The sequence below is a fragment of the Cryptotermes secundus genome, unplaced genomic scaffold (assembly GCF_002891405.2).
Source record: "Cryptotermes secundus unplaced genomic scaffold, Csec_1.0 scaffold2193, whole genome shotgun sequence".
Taxonomy (NCBI): Eukaryota; Metazoa; Arthropoda; class Insecta; order Blattodea; family Kalotermitidae; genus Cryptotermes; species Cryptotermes secundus.
Genome location: NW_019724786.1, coordinates 319,829 through 340,050, shown reverse-complemented (window position 1 = coordinate 340,050; position 20,222 = coordinate 319,829). Strand labels below are relative to the sequence as shown.

At 41.7% G+C, this 20,222-nt stretch overlaps 1 long non-coding RNA gene across 1 annotated transcript in view; it reads right to left on the bottom strand.

Annotated features, from left to right (window-relative positions):
* Positions 1-20,222, bottom strand: part of LOC117282211 — a 243,753-nt gene that overhangs the window by 154,999 nt on the left and 68,532 nt on the right. The window contains exon 2 of the long non-coding RNA XR_004512874.1: positions 1,781-1,861. This is a non-coding gene — a long non-coding RNA (uncharacterized LOC117282211). The remainder of the gene's footprint in view (positions 1-1,780; positions 1,862-20,222) is intronic.

The following is a 20,222-nucleotide window of genomic DNA, read 5'->3' as shown; positions in this document are numbered from 1 at the left end:
CAAGATAGTTTATTTTTCGTAGATGCGTTTGTAGATAATAGTGCTAATTTCAGTTTATTGTCAAGAGAATTCTACTGACACTATTACAACATATATGTTACTTACATACTTACTCATGGAGCTGAGCCCTTCTGGAGGAGCTGCCAATTCTGCAGCTACTCAATAATTTCCCAGCATTTTATGGAACCCGAAAGTTCATTACCGTTTTCACAAGAGCCCTCCACTGGTCCCTATCCTGAGCCAGATCAATCCAATCCATACCATCCCATTTTCTCTCTCTCTCTCTAGGATAAATTTTAATATTATCCACCCACCTACGCCTTTGTCTTCCCAGTGATCTCCTTCCTTCTGGCTTTCCCGCCAATATCCTATACGCATTCCTCGTCTCCCCCATCCGTGCTACATGCCCTGTCCAACCGATCCTTGTTGACTTGATCATTCTAATTATACTTGGAGAAGAGTACAAGTTATGAAGCTCCTCAGTGTGCAGTTTTCTCCAACCTCCTGTCACTTCATCTCTCTTCGGTCCAAATATTCTCCTCAACAGCCTGTTCCAAAACACCCTCAGTCTGTGCTCCTCCCTTAATGTCAGAGACCAAGTTTCACACTCACACAGAACCACAGGCAAAATTATAGTTTTGCATATTCTAATTTTTATGTTTTTGGACAGCAGACGAGAAGAGAAAAGGCTCTGGACTGAATGGTAGGAAGCATTACCCGAGTTCAATCTCCTCTTAATTTTCCTCTTGAATCAGGTTTCGATCTGTTATCGTTGTTCCAAAATATCTGAACTGTGCCACATTTTCAAAACACAAATGAAAATTCAGTTCAACTCATTTGCCTTTCTCTAACTCTGTACAATAAGTACAGAAAATGCGATCTTACCGTTTCCTTTCATGTGAGTTGCTTCAATTCGAGTACACATTCAGGTAGCGTCCTGCCATCCCACACGCATAACGGAGCAATGCGCTTGCTTCATAAGTACAAAATCTAAATGAGTATATCCTCTTTAGTTTATTGCCTCAAACGAAGGAAATCTTTCCCATTTTTGCGTTTTGTTTTATAGTCCTGACAACACCGCCAAGACACAGGATGGCTGGGTCCAGTTTTGAAGTTTAATTCATCTGGTATATAAGTGCTATTTTTCCTCCTGTAATATTAATTATTTCTCTTGCAAATAATTATTACAATATATATTGTAGAAATATATATTTATTTATTGATAAATTATTACTAAATAGTTATTGATAAATCGAGAAATTTGCAATAGTGGACACGAATCCTGCTTACATTCTAACTGTATTTACACGTATTTATTTATTTATACGTTATATAATGGTCATTCCAGCAGCTTCATTGTTTAGGTTTGAATGGACAGAGTGTGTAGAGGCATGACAATTTCAAAAGAAACAGCTGTGGCCTAATTGCAGTTATATGGCGGAATCCGTGGAGTAACTGAGGAAACTCACCAAGAACCTCTGTCAGAACCAAGATTTGAACAGAGCTCCTCCGGAATACGAGTCAAGATCCTTACCGCTGCTCCAACCCGTACTTTAATTCTGTGTAGCGTACTGGGTACGAACCTCAACCATGATGAGGAATGCTCAGAGAGAACCTTCCTCAGTATTTGGAAAATATTACGATGATGCATCGAAGTTGCATTCATTTTATTTATTTTATTTATTTATTTATTTATTTATTTATTGATCCTGGATCAAAATTCATAACATCTTCACTGTTCTCATCAGGCATAATTTATAAAATGACGAAGCAGGCTTACCTCGTTTTCTGAAGTTCTGGATTCAGTTGTGGGTCTTGGCGCCTGCTGTCTTTAGAGATTTTCCGTAATATTTTTCAGTCCCTGTAGAAAAATGTTCGGATAACACATTAAAATATGTTACAACTGTCTCGTTTCATATCTTTCATAATATTGTATTCACACGTTCCCATTCAAAGCTACGTAGGTCTAACTTAACGGTCAACAAACGTCCTCATAGCGAAGTATGCAGTGGAGTAAAATGGCTCCAGAATTTGTAATTTAAAAGCTGTCTAGGAGATTGTTATAAAGTAACTGCCGTGGTATTTCGGATGGAGGGACAAAGGAATTACTTACTATAATTCAGTCGAAATTCCTAACCCCTGAATTCTATTCAAAGTTATTATGATTCCAAATCAAGGACTTGCAGCACACCTACTCTTGTCTCTCAAGATATTTATTTGAATGCCTGAAAAATTAACCAGCTGGTTAAGAAATTCTCCACTTCTATTGAACCACGCGTTTCACTACAGCGTTTAAGAAATTACGCCTCTACCCTTGTTTGAATGAATAGTTCCCAAAAGGACTGTATTATTTCAAAGGCAAAGTATATATATAATGTCTCATTCGACGCTAAATAACTCTCTCAGTTAATAGAATGTAGTTAAACATTATGCGAAGCAACCGAGCATAAAGTTATCGCTGGATTCAGGACCTACTGCTGCTGCCACCACCGGTTAGCTGCTTATTCCGGAAATTGAAACTGACGTCACAAATGGAATGCTATGAAGTGATTATGGAATCCTGTCAGACTGAGTCCTCCTTACGTAATGAATACACCATGACTACTGCAGCCAGTTCCACGTTCCCGAGCCGTCACACTAAAAATTTAGGGGGCCCATACACGTAAGAGTCAGGCTCGCGAGTCCGACTCAGCTCGGGTTCCAATGAGCCGAACTCGTCCGTGTGTGGGTCGCCACGCTCATACGTGTGTGGTGAAATTAATCCGAGTCCGGCTCCTCGCCGAGTCGGACTCGCGAGCAAGACTCGTACGTGTATGGGCCGCCTTAACCTTCCAGCAGCAGCAGAGTTCGGTTACTTGAGACCTTAACATTCTCTATTACGATAAATTCCTTTAATATTTTACGGAGAAATTTTTTATAAAATTTATTACTCGAAGTTCTTCGTGGAAATTTAGAAACGCGCATTTATTCAAATGGTTATGGAATTCTCCGTTTTATGGAACCCGAAAGTTTATTGTCCTATTCACAGAAAACCATTGAACCTATCCTTCGAGAATTCAACACATTTCGTCTGTTCAATCCATATTTCTCTCAGATCCAATTTAATATTAATTTCCACCCCACGTCTTTGTATGTCCATGCTGTGTTTCTCTTAGAATTTTTCGACTTAAACTGTTGTATGAATTTCCCATCTCTTTCTGCGTGGTACACTGCGCTATATCTAACTTCAATTAATCATCCTCAAAAAGTTACTTACATTAAAAGTACTATTTTAATTGCTCCAATTAATAGACACACATTTTGTCTTTCTTCGTGTGTATATATATCAAGGTACTCTAGAACAATTATCTTAAATTGTCAGAAAATGTTACTTCATGAACCCCGTACGAGTATGTCACAAAAGCCTGTGGTAAGTTGTAGCAGCAACGTCGATGATAATCGTAAGGAAAAGAAATTAACATTTGGTGATTTGAGCCGACGGTGGTTGTGTAGGGTTGAACATTACTGTTTTATATTGTGGACGTCCGAGTCTCGAACTTCGGACCACTCTTACGTGAAGTCTTCCTGACTTTTCTCAGTCTCTTCAATCGCTATGTCAGTATCTTTAAACACGATATGACTACGTCCTTCAATGTCTTTCCATGATTATCATTCATGCAGCCATCCTAAAATTCAACACTACATAAACTAAGTTGCTGAAGTTGAAGAAGTTTATTAAGTAGACTAAAATTAAACAACTAGTAACCAGTCGCTGTTCCGAAACGTCGATAACCTAGTTCTCTTTCGCTCTAAGGCGCCAGTCAGTACATGTTGCCCCAGTGTCCGTGCCGTGACGTGCCGAATGCAGGTGAAGAGAGTGAGGTTAGAATTACTCGGTGCTTAGATCCACGTATGCATTTGCTTTGAAATAGGTTAATCTGGATTTAGTGTAGCTTTCATAGGGATGTTTGCTGTTCTAGCCTCATTTTCCTAATTCTCTTCTGATTTGCAAGGTGTGCGAGGAATGTGAATCAAGAGAAATGGGTGAGGACGGGAGTGTGCTAATATGCACTACGCACAACTATGCAGATTTATGTAGACAACCCATAAAACACCCAGAGGCTGCGTATAAATGTTACTTCTTTCAGTTTAAGCTAGGTCGAGACAATATTACAAGGAATAAGTATTGCAGCCTGATGTTTGTTTCCGACATTGTACATTTCAAGAGGTATATTAAGCGTATAAGCTGTTATGTGCCTCTAAGTGTCTTCAGACATACACGCTGATTCATTCTTTCACTAACAAAGCCTCATCGAATGCAGAACTTCAGTAAGACATGCAAGGCATGGTGAAATTATAGGAAGCCCTAGAAGGTCTTAGGCAAATGACGTGTTGAATTGAAAGACAGTTCTCTACCACTGGACAAAGTTGGTTTAATGCTCAGGTTTTCATTCTTATTTCACACATAGCAACCAATTTCATTCCCAGTAACGGTGGACTGTAAAACTTCAGACATTTAAAAATTAAAATTCGAAAATAATATCATGAACTGGGCGAAAAATTTCTTTTTTCTTATGACATAATTTTGTTATTAAATAAAAAAACTTCAGTGCCCAAATTGCTTTAAACTAAAATAAAATGTAGATTATTTTAATACGGCGTCAGAAACCGGATACGTTGCACATATATATGTCCCTCAAAATTATTTTCTTTCGTTGAGAAAATATTTCGCCCTTTCATGTAAACTATAAATTAAATGGAGAGGTGTGCTACTGATGTATACTGCACTCATTTGCAATCTCGGAGTGCAATGTTTCGATTCTCCTAAGGTTTATACTTGTGATTCTTGTACAAAGAAACAGAGAAGTAACGGTGAGTCGTAACATGCATTTGGAATATCCAGTGAAAGGTGTGTCAAGTCAGTTGTTTATTCTAAATGTTCTCTTCTTTCAGATGACTATATTGTGGCGTATAGATCCATTGCAATGCAATGACTCTGTAAACAGTAGCCGTTGCTAGGTAACGCACGCGACATATACGCAGGCAACAACAGAACAATGAGATTATGCAACCAGTTTCCAAGCAACGGATCCGTAAACACGGCTGCGTCAATAGAGATGCTGTTAGAAATGGTATTTTCTATTCAGTCCGTGCGAAGTGTTTATAAAGAAGAGTTTAATTCAGAATCGGAAGTCAAGTTCCAAGTGCTCCAAGTGAGCAGTTAGTCGAGAGCTGTGCTCTGGAAGGGAGGCTGTAAAGGTGACGCTGTGAGTTCAGGTGTGGAGTGTTAACCTGCGGGCAACGGCGTGACCACGGAAGCTGAAGAATCTCTACTGTGTTAAATTTGTTGCCAGGAAACGGCTAGTGAAGACTGTAATAGACTGAGGACACTGGTCTGTGTGTGTGTGTGTCTGTCAGTAAACTGTGTAGTTCCGAGTGATATATGCAAGTGGCCAATAAATCCAATTCACCGATCCCAACCCCGCCTATAGTCACACGCCCCTAAATACGTGATATATTCCTTTTTTTTAGGCACACTTCGGTACTGATGTTCCTTATGTATTAATTTGTGTTTAGTGAATAAATTTTTACTTAACATACAGTTGGTTAAATAAGTGGAATTTACTTTAATGAGGGAAAGAGACCCGAAAAATCTGGGAATCCCGCACAAAAGAATATTTTCATAATTTGGCTTTTTGTTGTACAAGTTTTCAAGACATAACAAAATCAGTAGCTATTTATGGTACAGAAATAAAGGGATAGTAATGACTTGAATTAGAGCACTGTAACTGTTATACGAGTATATTACCTTGAAAACCAACTTTCCCTTAAGTGTGCAGAATTCACCCACTTCCCCTGCACGCAAATGAAATTTGCACCTATTAATTAAGCCGTTACTGAGATGTTAAAAAATGCAACAGTGAGTTCATAACGAATTTACGTGAAGCCCTGAGGGAAAAATTTCGAAGAGCAGGGAACCCCACAAAATTGATGCAAACAAAAGATTTTCGGCGATTCACCAATCACGACCTTATTTAAAGCAGTCACGCTACTCCTAAGTAATAGCACGTTTAATTAATGAAGACCTTTCATTCCACGCTTATGTATTATTATTATTATTATTATTATTATTATTATTATGAGCTGGGATAGCGCAGTCGGTATAGCAACTGGCTACGGGCTGGACGACCGAGTGTTCGGAGTTCGAGTCCCGGTAGGGTTAAGAATTTTCTCTTCTCGACGTCGTCCAGACTGGCTCTGGGGCCCACCCAGCCTCCTATGCAATGGGTACCGGGAGCTCTTTCCTTGGGGGTAAAGCAGCCGAGGTGTGAAGTTGACAAATCACTTCCAACTAGTGCCGAGGTCAAGAAAATATGGATCTATACATTCACTCCCCCATACGTTTTCATAGCGTAGTGCTTAATTAGTTAAGCGTGGTCCGCGCCAAGCATTCTGACAAGTGACACACGTTTACTATAGGTCCGTGCCGAGTCTATATAGCGAGAGCCTGTAGCTAGGAGTAGATTAGAAAATTAGTATTGTTGAATTGGGTCGAGTTCTGGAGGCTCGGCATTCAAAGGTGATTGAACAAGAAATTGAAAGAAGACTTCATAGTGATTTGAAGTGACAATTCCTGTGATAAATCCGTTGCCAGTTTACGAGAAGTGAAGACTGAGAATCCTAGTTCGTGTGCAACGATGAGCTGGAAAGTGTCTAGAATAGCGATAGCGCTATTAACAACCTATAGTCCCGAACTGTCTAAATGTGTGTCAATAAATCCATTCATCAAATGCAGAAGTCGTTATTATTCCCCACGGAGCCCCGGACATTTGACAAAATAATTAACAGTAATATAAATAAAGGCCGGTCACGGTAGCCGAGCGGTCTAAGGCATGTACTGTCTTCGCTCGCTTGGAAACCGGGATCGTGGGTTCGGATCTGTTTCCTGTGAGGTACGAACTGCATTCTTATATATTATTCTTATACATTGCTGGCCACGGTAGCTGAGCGGTCTAAGGCATGTACTGTCTTCGCTCGCTTGGAAGCCGGGATCGTGGGTTCGGATCTGTTTCCTGTGAGGTACGAACTGAATTCTTATATATTATTCTTATACATTGCTGGTCACGGTAGCCGAGCGGTCTAAGGCATGCACTGTCTTCGCTCGCTCGGAAGCCGGGATCGTGAGTTCGAATCCCACTCAGGGCATGGATGTTTGTGTGCGTTTTTCTGTGTATGTGTACAGGTAGAGGCCTTGCGACGAGCTGATCACCCGCCCAAGGAGTCCTACCGAATGTGTAAGATCTAGAAAAACCGAAGTGAACGGAGAAGTTCATGGAGGTAGGCCTGGGCCCACTGGGGCTGTAGTGCCAAGGAAAAAATAAATAAATAAAGAACTCGTGATGAGGACGTGCCATAGTTCAGGTGGTTAGCCTCCGTCTTTCCACCGCGATGGTCCGGGTTCGGCCTCAAGTCAGTTATGCCCGATTTGTGTTGGACAATGGGGCAAGTACTTCGGTGTCTCTTGGCAATTTTCATTCCACCAAACGTACCATACCTGTCTATCGTCCTGGGCTAGTAAACTAGACCCACCTTTGGCCGACGACTAATTTGTGAGGATGGTGGGTAAATGAAACTGCTCCAGAACTGGGTCTAATAACAGGCGCTAGTATTAGTAGTAACGAACTTTGGGACAAACTATGATAATAGAATTTATTTTCCGATCACAGCGTCTGCGAGGTCTAAGGCATGAACTCTCTTCGCTCGCTCGAACACTGGGATCGTGGGTTAAAATCCCATTCAAGGCATGGGTGTCTATGTTCGTTTATACCGTGTTTGTGTTGTTCTGCGTGTAGCTAAAGGCCATGTGACGGGCTGATCCCCCGTCCAAGGAGACCTACTTAGTGTGTGTAGGATTAAGAAACTGAAAAAGAGGCCAAGGTCCAACAAAAGGACTGTAGAGACATAGATAAATAGACAGAATATATACATCTAATTAAATCAGGTTGTAACAGATCTGGTACAGAGTCGAATAAGATGGGAACATGACCACAGATGTTTTTGGATGAAAGAGGCCGGGTATCATTTCAGGATACTATCCCCGAGATTGCACCAAGAAACGAAATAAATCCACGAAAACTCAGGCTAACAGGTAACCCGGTCGAATTTCGAAACAGTTACCTTACCTAGTTCGCAGTTAGGCAGTCTCCACGAGCAGAACCGAATTACTTGGTATCTTGTGTTGTCTAAGCACTGAGTGCACTATGTTCTCTGTCACGTTTGCTGTGTTATATGCTATTATGAGAGCAATAATTAGTACTCACAAGACGGTAAATGTAGGAGCAGTAGCAGACGCTTGTTGCCAGAGATAAAGGTAATAATGGTGTAATGCAGTTGAGGAATATTAGAAAAGTGTGTTTCTCTGCAGCAGAAGTCTGCTTACTTTTATTTCTTCATTACAGTGAGACACGCGCCATCATACAGCAAAGGGAAAGCTGAGGGGGCACACACGACATATTCCAGGGACTGAATCATGAAGGTCTCAGTGAATGATCATTCACAGTTTATATAAATTAGAAAACCCTTCGCAGAAATCAAGGGGAAATCCAAGAAACCCAAGTATCAACAATTCTCTATTCACATGTACTTTCATAATTTGGAAGTTACAGTTAATTTGAACATGTATTTAAGCATCCTGTGTGTAAGGGTGAACAGTAATGTATGTAAATCAGTGATAATTCTGTATTACCTGTAGTCCCGAGTTGTAAAAGTGTATAAGGGTCAATAAATCCAATCATCCAATCAAAAAGCCGTATTATAAGTTACCCAAACACTTGAAAATATTTAATAAAATGTGTATCTTATACATCGTTGTTAAACTACAACAGACCAATTATTAAACAGGGCTGATCTTGCCGATTTAACTGAAGAAACATGGAAGGAATGGCAACATAGCATGTGAAGGCCAAGTTGGAGGAATCCAATTCATGGCATTCTGTACATACGTACATAGCTCCGTGTGCCACGGACGTGAAAGGAATGTTCGAGGCTCGAACCGGTGTCTACGGCAGACTGTCCGTCCCTATAGCATCCACGTTCATTCACTTTTAAATATAACCTGAGTTCTTAATGTAGGACACATTATCTTCATGACAGGTGTATTCGCCCGAGAAGTAGCCTTAGTACTTTTTAAATTAACTACGTTTCGTTGCTTTCTTATTAGTAATATTAATAGCAAAACCGAGATGCCTTACCCAGACCTATTTTCTCTTTGTCTGAGATTCGAGCTTCTAACAACGGCGACTGAAGACTGCTGTCTTCTGAGGTCTGGTGCCATGTAGTTTGACAGACAGGTACAAACGTTTCGGAGGAAATTATTGCCTCCATCTTTAGTGTATAAGATGGATGGAGGCAGCAGGTTTCTCCGAAACGTATATGGGTATCTATCAAAGAAAGTGGCGTGACATCCTATAAGACAGAAACTTTCATTATTATTTTATTATTTTATTATTTTAATACGTTTACTATTAAATATTGGGGGCACGCGGTAGCGTAGTTGATTGAAGCACTATGCTACAAGACGGAAGGTTGAGGGTTCACGTCTCGATAAGGTCATTGGATTTCTTTCAGTTGACCTAATCCTTCCAGCCGCACTAGGCCCTGGCGTTTACTCAGCCTCTAACAGAAATGAGTACCACGAATTAATTAAAAAATGTTCCTGGGGAGTAAAGCGCAGCCGGCGCGTAAGGCTGACAACCTTACCGCCATCTTTGAGCCGATTGTCTACATAATGTGGGACCCTCAACGTCTCAAAACCCTATGGGCCTTCACGGCCCGTTACAGGGATAGCTTTACTTTTACTATTAAATATTGTTATTTCGAGCAGGTTAGTACTCTGGACTGCTATGGCCGGGACACCGGATATTCTGAATGAGGGTTTTTTTGGGCTTTCTCAGTCCCCCTGGGCGGATACGGTATAGTACCTCGATTAGTCCATGGCTCTTTCCTTCCTAATCCTTTCAATTCACTATCGGCCAGTCGCCCTAGCGTTGAAGTCTACATAGTCTAACATACTGACAGCGTCGCAAGAAATACAAGTGAACGATCTCTGTGAGAATAAATCCGTATTGTTAGCCTCAGGGATATGAAGCATTCTTTATATGCGGTTTATGAAGACGCCCTCAGCAACTATCGTCGAAAATTCGACGATATTGAATATCGATTTGGGAAGGAATTTGGCAGGAAATAATCATAGCGAAAGCAGATCACAGTGGCCGCAAGGTCTAAGGCATAAACCGTCTTCGCCCACTCGAACAATGGGATCGTGGGTTCGAATCCCACTCGAGGTATATAAGCACCCTTATAAATTTCAGTTATAATACTGCACTTATCTGCACAAAATTAAAGCAGGATAGTTGCTGCTCCCGCCGAGATTCGAACAGAGCACCTCCCAAATGCAAGCCAGAAGCGTTACCATTGAGTTAGACTGCTCGAACTAGAAGCTAAATATACGTTACTCTGTACGAGCTTATGGTGTTAACAAAAGAAGATAATAATGTTCTCTTAAAAACTGGGTATGTAGAGGTTGTAGTCACATCCGTAGACTATTTATTTAGAAGTTAAGTTGGCCGGAACTTCCATCTAAACCTCGTTGGTCAAGTCCATGAATAAAGTAATTACAATTTCTTCGTATTCGAGAAATCACTGGTTGGAATATCGGTACGGTCATCCACACGTTTTCCTCAGTCCCTACAAGTAAGTGGTGGATAGTACCTTATATCGGTCAAGATCAATTTCTTTTCAATTCATCATTCACGATTATTCTATAACTTGTCGCTATGCATCTTGAAAGGAATTGTAAAATACCGAGGAATCGAACTGTTCTCGGACTGGGGACCAAAAATCCGAAGGACTACGTGATCCAACCCAGGCACACGCCAATACAGTACCTAAAACAGGTCACATCCTTCCCACTTTAATCATTTCAGCCACGATTCTACTTGATGCTATAAAACTATGGGATAAAATTAAACGCAGTTTTACCTACAGTCTGTATACAAAAGGATCTAATATGCTGACTGGGATCCTGTTAAAATGGGACAGGAATGTATAGGAAGCATGCATGCCAAGAAATTAGTCACGGCCCAGTTCCCTTCTATCAGCATTTACTTACGAGCTATACACAAAAATAACAAAAGATAATTTTTATCGCCATACTTTTTATGGAAAATTAATTAACGTCGTAACGTTACTATATTGTACTGTCAGTGAAACTGCAACATCAGCTGATAGAACAAGGTTTCCAGGCTGTTCTCATATTTAACTCTAAAATTAATTCAAACGAGTATTTTTAATTAATAATGATTCTGAATAATTTCTATATACAAAAATTCATGACCATCCGTACGCACGGAACCCTTTTTATGGGCTTTTAAATGCAATCGCCTTTAGAATATTGGTACACACATCAACGGGCCTGTTACCGTTAGCTAGTGTACAGCGATGTTGAAATTTTCTGATAAAACTTACGGAATGCAATTTCGGAGCATTCATTCGTGCAAAATTCTTACTGTCAAAATTTGAATCATGGATAAACACATCGATAAGAAGAAAATAGTGTTTCCCTAATACCATGCTTCGTAGCATAAATAGGGTGCCTCAACAATATGTTCACAGAAATCTACATTCTAATCCAAGCATCGATGATAAATGTGGAAGACAACAGAATTATATATCACACTTCTCTTACTTTATGAAAACAAATGAATCAAATTTGTCACTTCAAAGACAGGGTGCTTCAAGAAACATGTAGTTCTATTCTAAAACGTAATTCAGAGACAATATACAGAATGTTGAATGACCTGCAAGCGGCCCGTACCAGAGATGGAAATCCATGCGCCAAAGGCTTCGAGATTATTGCCGTACAGTTCTTTTTTAGTTTCTTGGGATGGGTTGAGACTGAGTTCACTTGATAAACCGATCACTAATTGGCACATTGCACCAACCCCAGATATTAGGTGATGATGAATATGGAACAGTTGTTGGAATAAACATTAGCAGGGGAAATCGAAGTATTCGGAAAGAACCTGTCACAGCGCCACTTTGTTCACCACAAATCCTATTTGGGATCGAATACGGACCGCCGCCGTAGGAAGCCGGTAACTAAACGCTTGAGCTTATTTTTTTTACTGCTAGTGAGGTGAGACTAAGTCCCTTGCACTGCGGCCACTTCTAGCCTATTGTACCAGTCCAAGATTATAGGCGAGGGTGATTGTGGAGCAATTGGTGGAATGAAGATTGGCAGGGGAAACCGAAGTACTCGGAGAAAACCTGCCCCAGCGCCACTTTGTCCAACACAAATCCCACTTGACCAGACCGGGATCGAACCCGGGCCGCCGTGGTGGGAAGCCAGCGACTAACCGCCTGAGCTTAGGCACGGCCTTGCTTTGAAAGCTGGTATAGTAAAATTTTACTACTCTCAGTTACATGAAGGGAAGAGTAATTTTAATTAGTTCTATTGACAGATCTGTTTTCCCAAGTTATTCAACTGCATATCAAACGTTCGCAAATTCATAATCTGCATTGATGTTTAAAAATCATTACCCGAAGGTATGGCTAATGAGCATGTATATATATACTTCCGTGTATTAATATGCAACTGTACAATAATTGAACATCTACAATTCCCTGAGCTGCCACAACGTATTTTCGAACCCCCCCCCAAAGTTCCAAGGTTTTCCTTCTTACCCAGTTGCCACTCATACAGGACTGCAGCCAACTGAGTAGCTGAATACTACAAGCAAACGGGCTGAAATGACGGGTCTGTCGAATAATTTGTCTCTGTTTAAACACCTCTGTCTAGCCCTTCGTAAGTAGGACGTGGTTGTTTGATTTCCGAACGTGGAGCAGCAACCGTGACTGCGGTTTCCCGTGCTTAACCTGTAAATTTCGAGCGCAGTGACGGGACATCACCCCACCATCGACACTATCTGTCTATCTATGGCACTACAGCTCTTTGTTGGATCTTGACCGCTTTTGCAGTTTCTATATCCCATACAGATTGTGTAGAACTCCTTGGACGGAAGACCAGACCGTCGCAAGCCCGCTATCTACACACAGAACAACGCAAACAGAATAAACGTACACAGATATACATGCCTTCAGCGGGATTCGAACCCACAATCCCAGCGTTCGAGCGAGGGAAAACAATTCTTGCCTTAGGCCGCGCGACCACTGCGATCGGCCCACCATCGGCACTATAGGGGGCAAAAGTAAAGTTGTACCTGTGATTAATAAATTAAGCACAATGCCATCAATACGTACGGGGGAGTGGAGGTATAGCTCCTCCATTCTTGACCACGGTACTATGGAGATGAGTTGTCAGGTTGGCGTCCCTATCGCTTTACTTACCCCGGGGGAAGAAACCCCCAGCACCATTTGGATAAGAGGTTGCGTGGGCTCCTGATCCGATCTGGGCACAAAGGAGAAGAGAAAAATCTCTTTCCCCTCCCAGGAAACGGAACCCCGGCGGTCCAGCCCGTAGTTCGTCATTGTGCCGACAGAGGTATCCCAGTTCACTCCACAGAGCGTAAAAGGGTAAATCTATCCCTGTGCATAATTACTTAAGAACCATGCCATGAAGACATATGGAGGTATCTTCTCCACAGTGCTCAGACCTGTTCGGGGCCCACCCAGCCTCCTACTCCACGCGTACGTGAAGCGATTTACCCGGGATAAAGTGACAGGGCCGTGAAGCTACATTCTACCCCTCCATATATCTTCATGGCATAGTTCTTAATTAATTAAGCACAGGGGCAGCTTAAACTCCTCAGACGGTAGTCACATTAATTAAAACAAAACACTCGGAGATAAGGAAATAAGAGACTCTGTAAATACGACCTCATCTTTCAAGTAAGTTGAAAGAAATTCAGTGGAATATCTTCGAAATTGTTGTTGTGTGTAAACATTCAAAAACTTTATTTCGTATAAATATATCTCTCATAAAACTGCATAATGAGGAGCTTCATAACTTGTACTCTTCTCCAATTATAATTAGAATGATCAAGTGAAGGAGGATGAGGTGGGCAGGGCATGTAGCACGAATGGGGAGACAATGGAAGCATAGAGGATATTGGTAGGAAATCCAGAAGGAAAGATACCACTGGGAAGACCAAGGCGTAGGTGGGGGGACTCTATTAAAATGGATCTTAGAGATATACGATGAGATGGTATAGATTGTATTGATCTGGCTCAGGATAGGGACCAGTGGGGGACTCTTGTGTACATGGTAATGAACCTTCAGGTTCCATAAAATGCAGAGAAATTCTTGAGTAGCTGCAGAATTGGCGGCTCCTCAAGAAGGGCTCAGCTCCATGAGTGAGTGAGTAGGTAAGTATATAACTAGGCCACGCCATAGCTCAAGCGTTTAGTCGCTGGCTTCCCACTGCGGCGGCCCCGGTTCGATCCCGGGTCTGGTCAAATGGGATTTGTGGTGGACAAAGTGGCGCTGGGGCAGGTTTTCTCCGAGTACTTCGGTATCCCCTGTCAATCTACAATCCACCAATTGCTCCACATTCACTCTCACCTACCATCTTGGGCTGGTACAATAGGCCAGAAGTGGCCGCAGTACAAAGGACATAATCCCACCCCACTAGCAATAAAAAGAACATATAACTAATAAATTTATATCTTCATGATTCATGGATTGCTAACAGAATCATCCGAAATATCACTCTTGCTTTGACCTCTTTGAAATACCTTACGCAACACAGTCCTGTTAAGGAGCCTTGGTCACCCCATGTCACACCGACAATTCAAGCGAGCATGTCCGAAAACGATCTCCATTTTCTGCACAAACACCCTCTTTCTTTCCCGTTTATTAAAAATGAACGAGTCGGAAGAAGACAGAGGAACGGACGCAGGATATAATCGTTGATTGCTGAAGAAGTTCAAAAGAATTCACCGCATTAGGGAAATGCGGCGACTTAATTAAGACTCCTGAGGATTAAAGTGGATTATAGATTCACCTATCAACTTTCAAATACATCCTTGCATTAAAACAGAATTTCATACAGTAAAAAGAAAGTTGCCCTCTGCTTAACTAATTAAGCACTACTCCATGAAGGCTTATGGGGGAGTAGCCACATAGATCCACATTTTCTTGACCTCGGCACTAGTTGGAGGTGAGTGATCAGTTTCAAGCCCTGGCCGCTTTGGCCCCGAGGAAAGAACCTCTGTACCTACTGGATAGGAGGTTGGGTTGGTCCCAAAGTCGGTCTGGGCGACGTGGAGAAGATAAAATTCTTGACCCTACCGGGACTCGAAACCTAACCCCTTTGTCGTCTATCCCGTAGCCAGTTTGCTATACTTACTACACTATCCCGCAGTATTGCTAAATAATCAGCCTGGATTCTTAAGAATTTTGGCGAGTCTAAACAGAGGCTATCTGTTATTTGTTGTCCGGTGGCCAATGTTGTGAGTGAGGGTGCGTGCAATAAATGTTTCTTCGGTCTAATCCATCAGCCCGACAGTTACAAGCTGTAGACATGAGATTAGTTCCATACTTTGGTCACAGCAGACAGGTCGCAATGTCTAATGAAAGGTCACGGGTGAAAAATATTACTGTTTTGGTTTTTTTATTGCTAGTGTAGTGGGACTAAGTTCCACTGCGGCCATTTCTGGCCTACTGTATCAGCGACAGATGATAGGTGAGGGTGATTGTGGAGCAATTGGTGGGATGAAGATTGGCAGGGGAAACTGAAGTACTCGAAGAAAACCCGCCCCAACGCCATTTTATCCACCACAAATCCAACTTGACTAGACCCGGGATCGAACTCGGGCCGCTGCGGTGGGAAGCCAGCTACTAACCGCTTCAGCTATGGCGCGGCTCACTGTTTTGGTGTTAGGATCAACACAAAGTCGAAGCTATAGCACTTCCAAATGTGTTTTGTTCACACGACAGTTCCAGTATCAGGTAAACAGTCCCTTATCTAGTTCATTCCTTTGGCGTTTATTTTTTGGAAGTAAAGAGCTGCAACTTATTACAACAAAAATACAAACAGTTTTTGCACTGACTGCAGGCAGAATTTCCTTATATCAGTCAAATGTATCAATTATCCAATCCACGTCTCTGGTCTCGAGACTAACGCACGGATGTCCCAACTTGAATATCGCTACGGCTTCTCTTGTTCTCCTCAGTTCGCATTTATAACCAGCTCGTTACATGCTGAGTCGTTTGTCGCTGCGAAACATCAGTAGCTCGCATTAGCCAACGCCGTCGGACATCTCGTGAGTAGACTGTCGAGAAACTCCTTGCATTCACAGATCCCGAAGGCTCATTATCATCCTAACCGAGATCTGCCACTGGATCCCGAATCAGCCCAATCCAGTTCATGTCTTTACAATGTGTGTGTTTATCATCAGTTTCATTATCATGTTCCAATACATGCTAGCTCTTCTACATTACATCTTCCTCTGAGAATATCGAAACAATTTTTGTTGATTTCCTGTTCCCTCCATTTCGTTTTTGCATCCCGTGATGGGACAGGTTGGCAGGTTCCCTTGGTGTCAGTTGCGGAGTGTCTGAGAACAGCAGCCGGAAGCTAACTAGTATATTTATTGATGATAACAACTGCACACGGTTAATACAGACAATCCCCATTGGTAAGAAACTGCCGCCTACACATGCAAGGGCAGTTGCCCACTTCTAGTATGAGACTAATCTGTTCCACACGTGAACACAAGCCGCGTCAGTATCAGACAGTGTCTTGATAGTGTCCTGGGAGAAATGTATATACTGGTCAGTTAGGGTGTTTTCTTTCTGGAAGCTTCAATTAGTTTCACTCATTGCATCATCATAAGACTATTCTAGAATATTCTAATGTTTAAAATATGTTAGTCCATCTGAAACTTGTTTTATTCCTCGACTTATCCGATATTCGCTAAATTTATGAGACAGGAGTTCGACAAATGTCTCTGTTTTTTAAGTACAAAACAAGCTTGTATTCTGGCGATAACATCGGTGAAAATCAAAGTTACAATCATTTAGTATTTCCTATTGGTACAGAACTTTCTTCTGATTATACATCAATAAGGATTTCTATAATATGTACGTTAGATACAACGATTCACCATATACAACATATGAATCACCTCATGCAACAATTCACCATATAAATCATGTCACCATGTACAACATCTTGTCCGCCATATTATTCTCAATTCAATGTAATTTCAGCCTTCCATTCCATGCTTCAGCTCCCGTAATTCCAAATAATTCTCCTCTGAACTCTGTTCTCGGCTTATCTTCAATCTGCATTTTTAACACAGAATGAAGGATAAAGTGGAAGTTCCATATGAAACAGACGGCAAAGGCAAAATAAATGTTTTTGTTTCAATCTCAAGTTTTACAGCGAGAAACACAAGACAAAATGTATCAGTTTACGCATCCCTGCAAATTAACTGAACACACAGAGAAACGGAACTGCCTTCAGGACATGAACCGCATTTATCCAAATTCAGAATTATGAATGTTAATCTCCCAGCAGGTATGTCTAGTGACAATGCATTAGAATTTTAGTTGGAAGATCCTCAGTTGTGATCTCAACCGAGACAAATATAGTGGATGTGGTTCTTGGTGGTTTTCCTCAGTCGCTTAAGGGAAGTGCGAGTATAGTACCTCGATTCGGCCAAGACCGTTTCCTTCAATATCGTTTTCGAATTCGTTATTCGTCAGTCACCCTTACATTCGAAGCTGCTGGGTCCAGATGCAGAAAGGGCAGGAAAATAACCCAGAAAGGACACAGATCTTACTGAAGTACCGGTTACATAAGGACATACAGCACGTCCAACATAACGGACTTCGGGGCTATGCTTATTCTTTGGTGTTTCTAGATGTTCATGAGACCACGACAGCAACAAATACAAGAAAACAATAAATATTTCAAAGTGATCCTCCATTCTGTAGTAAAGAAGACATTTTATCTAGACCATATATTTCGAAGTTAAATATGCCATATTACGGAAAGTGACAAAATTCTTGAAATGTGTGAATGTTTCAGAAGCTCGGTAGGAACCGCGCGACGTCTGTACGTGCGTCACACCAGGGACCCGATGTACAAGGTGTTTCGCAAAGAGCGACACAAATCGGCAACACAAGTTCAAAACAAGTTCCTCTAAGACAACTGAGACCCCCTCGCCTGCTTCCTCTTTCTCTGAATTCAGCATTAAAATTAGTTATCAAGTGGTTATGAGTTGAAATCTTGATCCAGATACTGGCTGCGAATCGTCAGGCCCACCACCTTCCAAGTAGGTACAACAACTTACAGTTAAGGCGAGCGGATGCTGTTCTGTTCAGGTGGCTGCGGAGCCGCTGGGCAAGGCGTTCTTTAAGGGCGGTTTAGCTCACAGAAGCCGCGCGGCTCCCTGAACGCAGACACGATCTCCAACAGGGTCTTATAGAAAAATCAAGATTAGCCGAACATGCCTAAGAAGAGGGTCACAGGGTAAGTTTGGATGATGCTAGGGTTTTGGAAATTGGAATGCTTAACCAATCCAATCAGCCAACCCAGTTTGGACATTTCTCCTAACTGGATCCCCTCATCAGCAATAAGGTTTCTAACTCACAGAGAAGATCTGAATGACGTGATAAATTTCCATAATGTTTCAGTCTCGAGTCTTCATGTTTTAATCCACAGATGGCGATAATGGTAGTCTAGATTCCCAGTATGTGGTTCGCAACCAACAGATACAAATTATTTGGTCGTTTTCCTCAGTACATCAAGGCAAGTGCTGTGACAGTAGCCCTATCTTAGAAAAAGCAATATCTGCTTTCTGCGGGATCATTCGAGTCATCCTCAAATTCGACTTTCTGTAATCGAGAAAGCGTTGTTAAATAAAATAAGAAACTTAATTCACCATTTTTATTAAACTGTGCAGTGTCGAAACGGTACCATGCGGCACACTAATAACTTAATTACAGACGAAACCACAATTCCTATCTTGCGCTGTTCTCAATTGACATGAAAATAAATTTAAGAATGTCTCTAAGCGTGATTATGGGGGGCGGGAGGGGGCGGTATGTCTCCCGCCTCTTGGACCTTCCTGGTCTCTGCCTGCGTGACAAAGGTAAAGCAGTGATCCGTACTTGTCTGGAGCGTGCAATCAGCGGACTGCATTAAGAGGGACCGCAGTGAGAGTAAGGACTACACACGCCTATACCCGGCGCAGGCCGTTTTTGCGACCACAATGCTAATTAGGACATGATCTCAAGCACTTGAATGTTACGGTACTGAATTCAATTTACGCCGAACCCAGAGGCCGCGTGGTCTAAGGAATGAACTGTCTTCGCCCGCTCGAACGCTGGGATCGTGGGTGCGAATCCCACTCAAGGCATGTATGTCTGTGTGCGTTTATGCAGTGTTTGTCTTGTTCTGTTTATAGATAGAGGCCTTGCGATGGGCTGATCCCCCGTCCAAGGAGACATACCAACTACGTATAGGATTATGAAACTGAAAAGCGGTCAAGGCCCAACAGAGGGCTGTAGAGGAATAGATAGGTAGGTAGGTAGGAAATTAGGTAGGTAGGTAGGTAGGTAGGTAGGTAGGTAGATGGATGGATGGCGTTCCACTTACTCGTATTAAATGAACGATTCTTTCGTTTGTATGTTTTATGATAATGTAATCACAAAGTGCCGACCGTTGACAGAAAATATTTACTGACCTAATAAAACAAAAAATTGTCAAAAGCAGAAGTAGTCAGGTTTTCTAAGCGATAAAACTTCTTTTGGTAGAGAAAAGTGTGATCCAGATCATGTAAGAAAACCCACCGAAATCCACCAGAACGACGTTATGTAGACTGCTTCATATCCTCACAGGTCCATTCATTTCAATTCTACTTTTTCCCCCGTACTTCAGCAACATTAGCCTACAGTTTACTCAAAGAAGTTATGACATTTGGGAAGTATTTTTACGGCTTACAGCAGAAAGTTTCAAGATTGAGTAGGTCACTAAAGAAAATATCTACACCGTCATTTCATTTTTACAGCTAACAATAAAGTCCGTTGCCAAGACCCATGCAATTAGAAGAAAAAATAACGAAAATCTTGACTCAACTCCCCACAGCAACCATCACACTCCATCCATATAATGTTCGCCGGTGCATAATCCGAAAAAGAGGATGAAATTAATTGTATTAAAAATACCTCACATAAACGAGTAATTAAATGGCAGTAAGTAGGATTTGAGGTT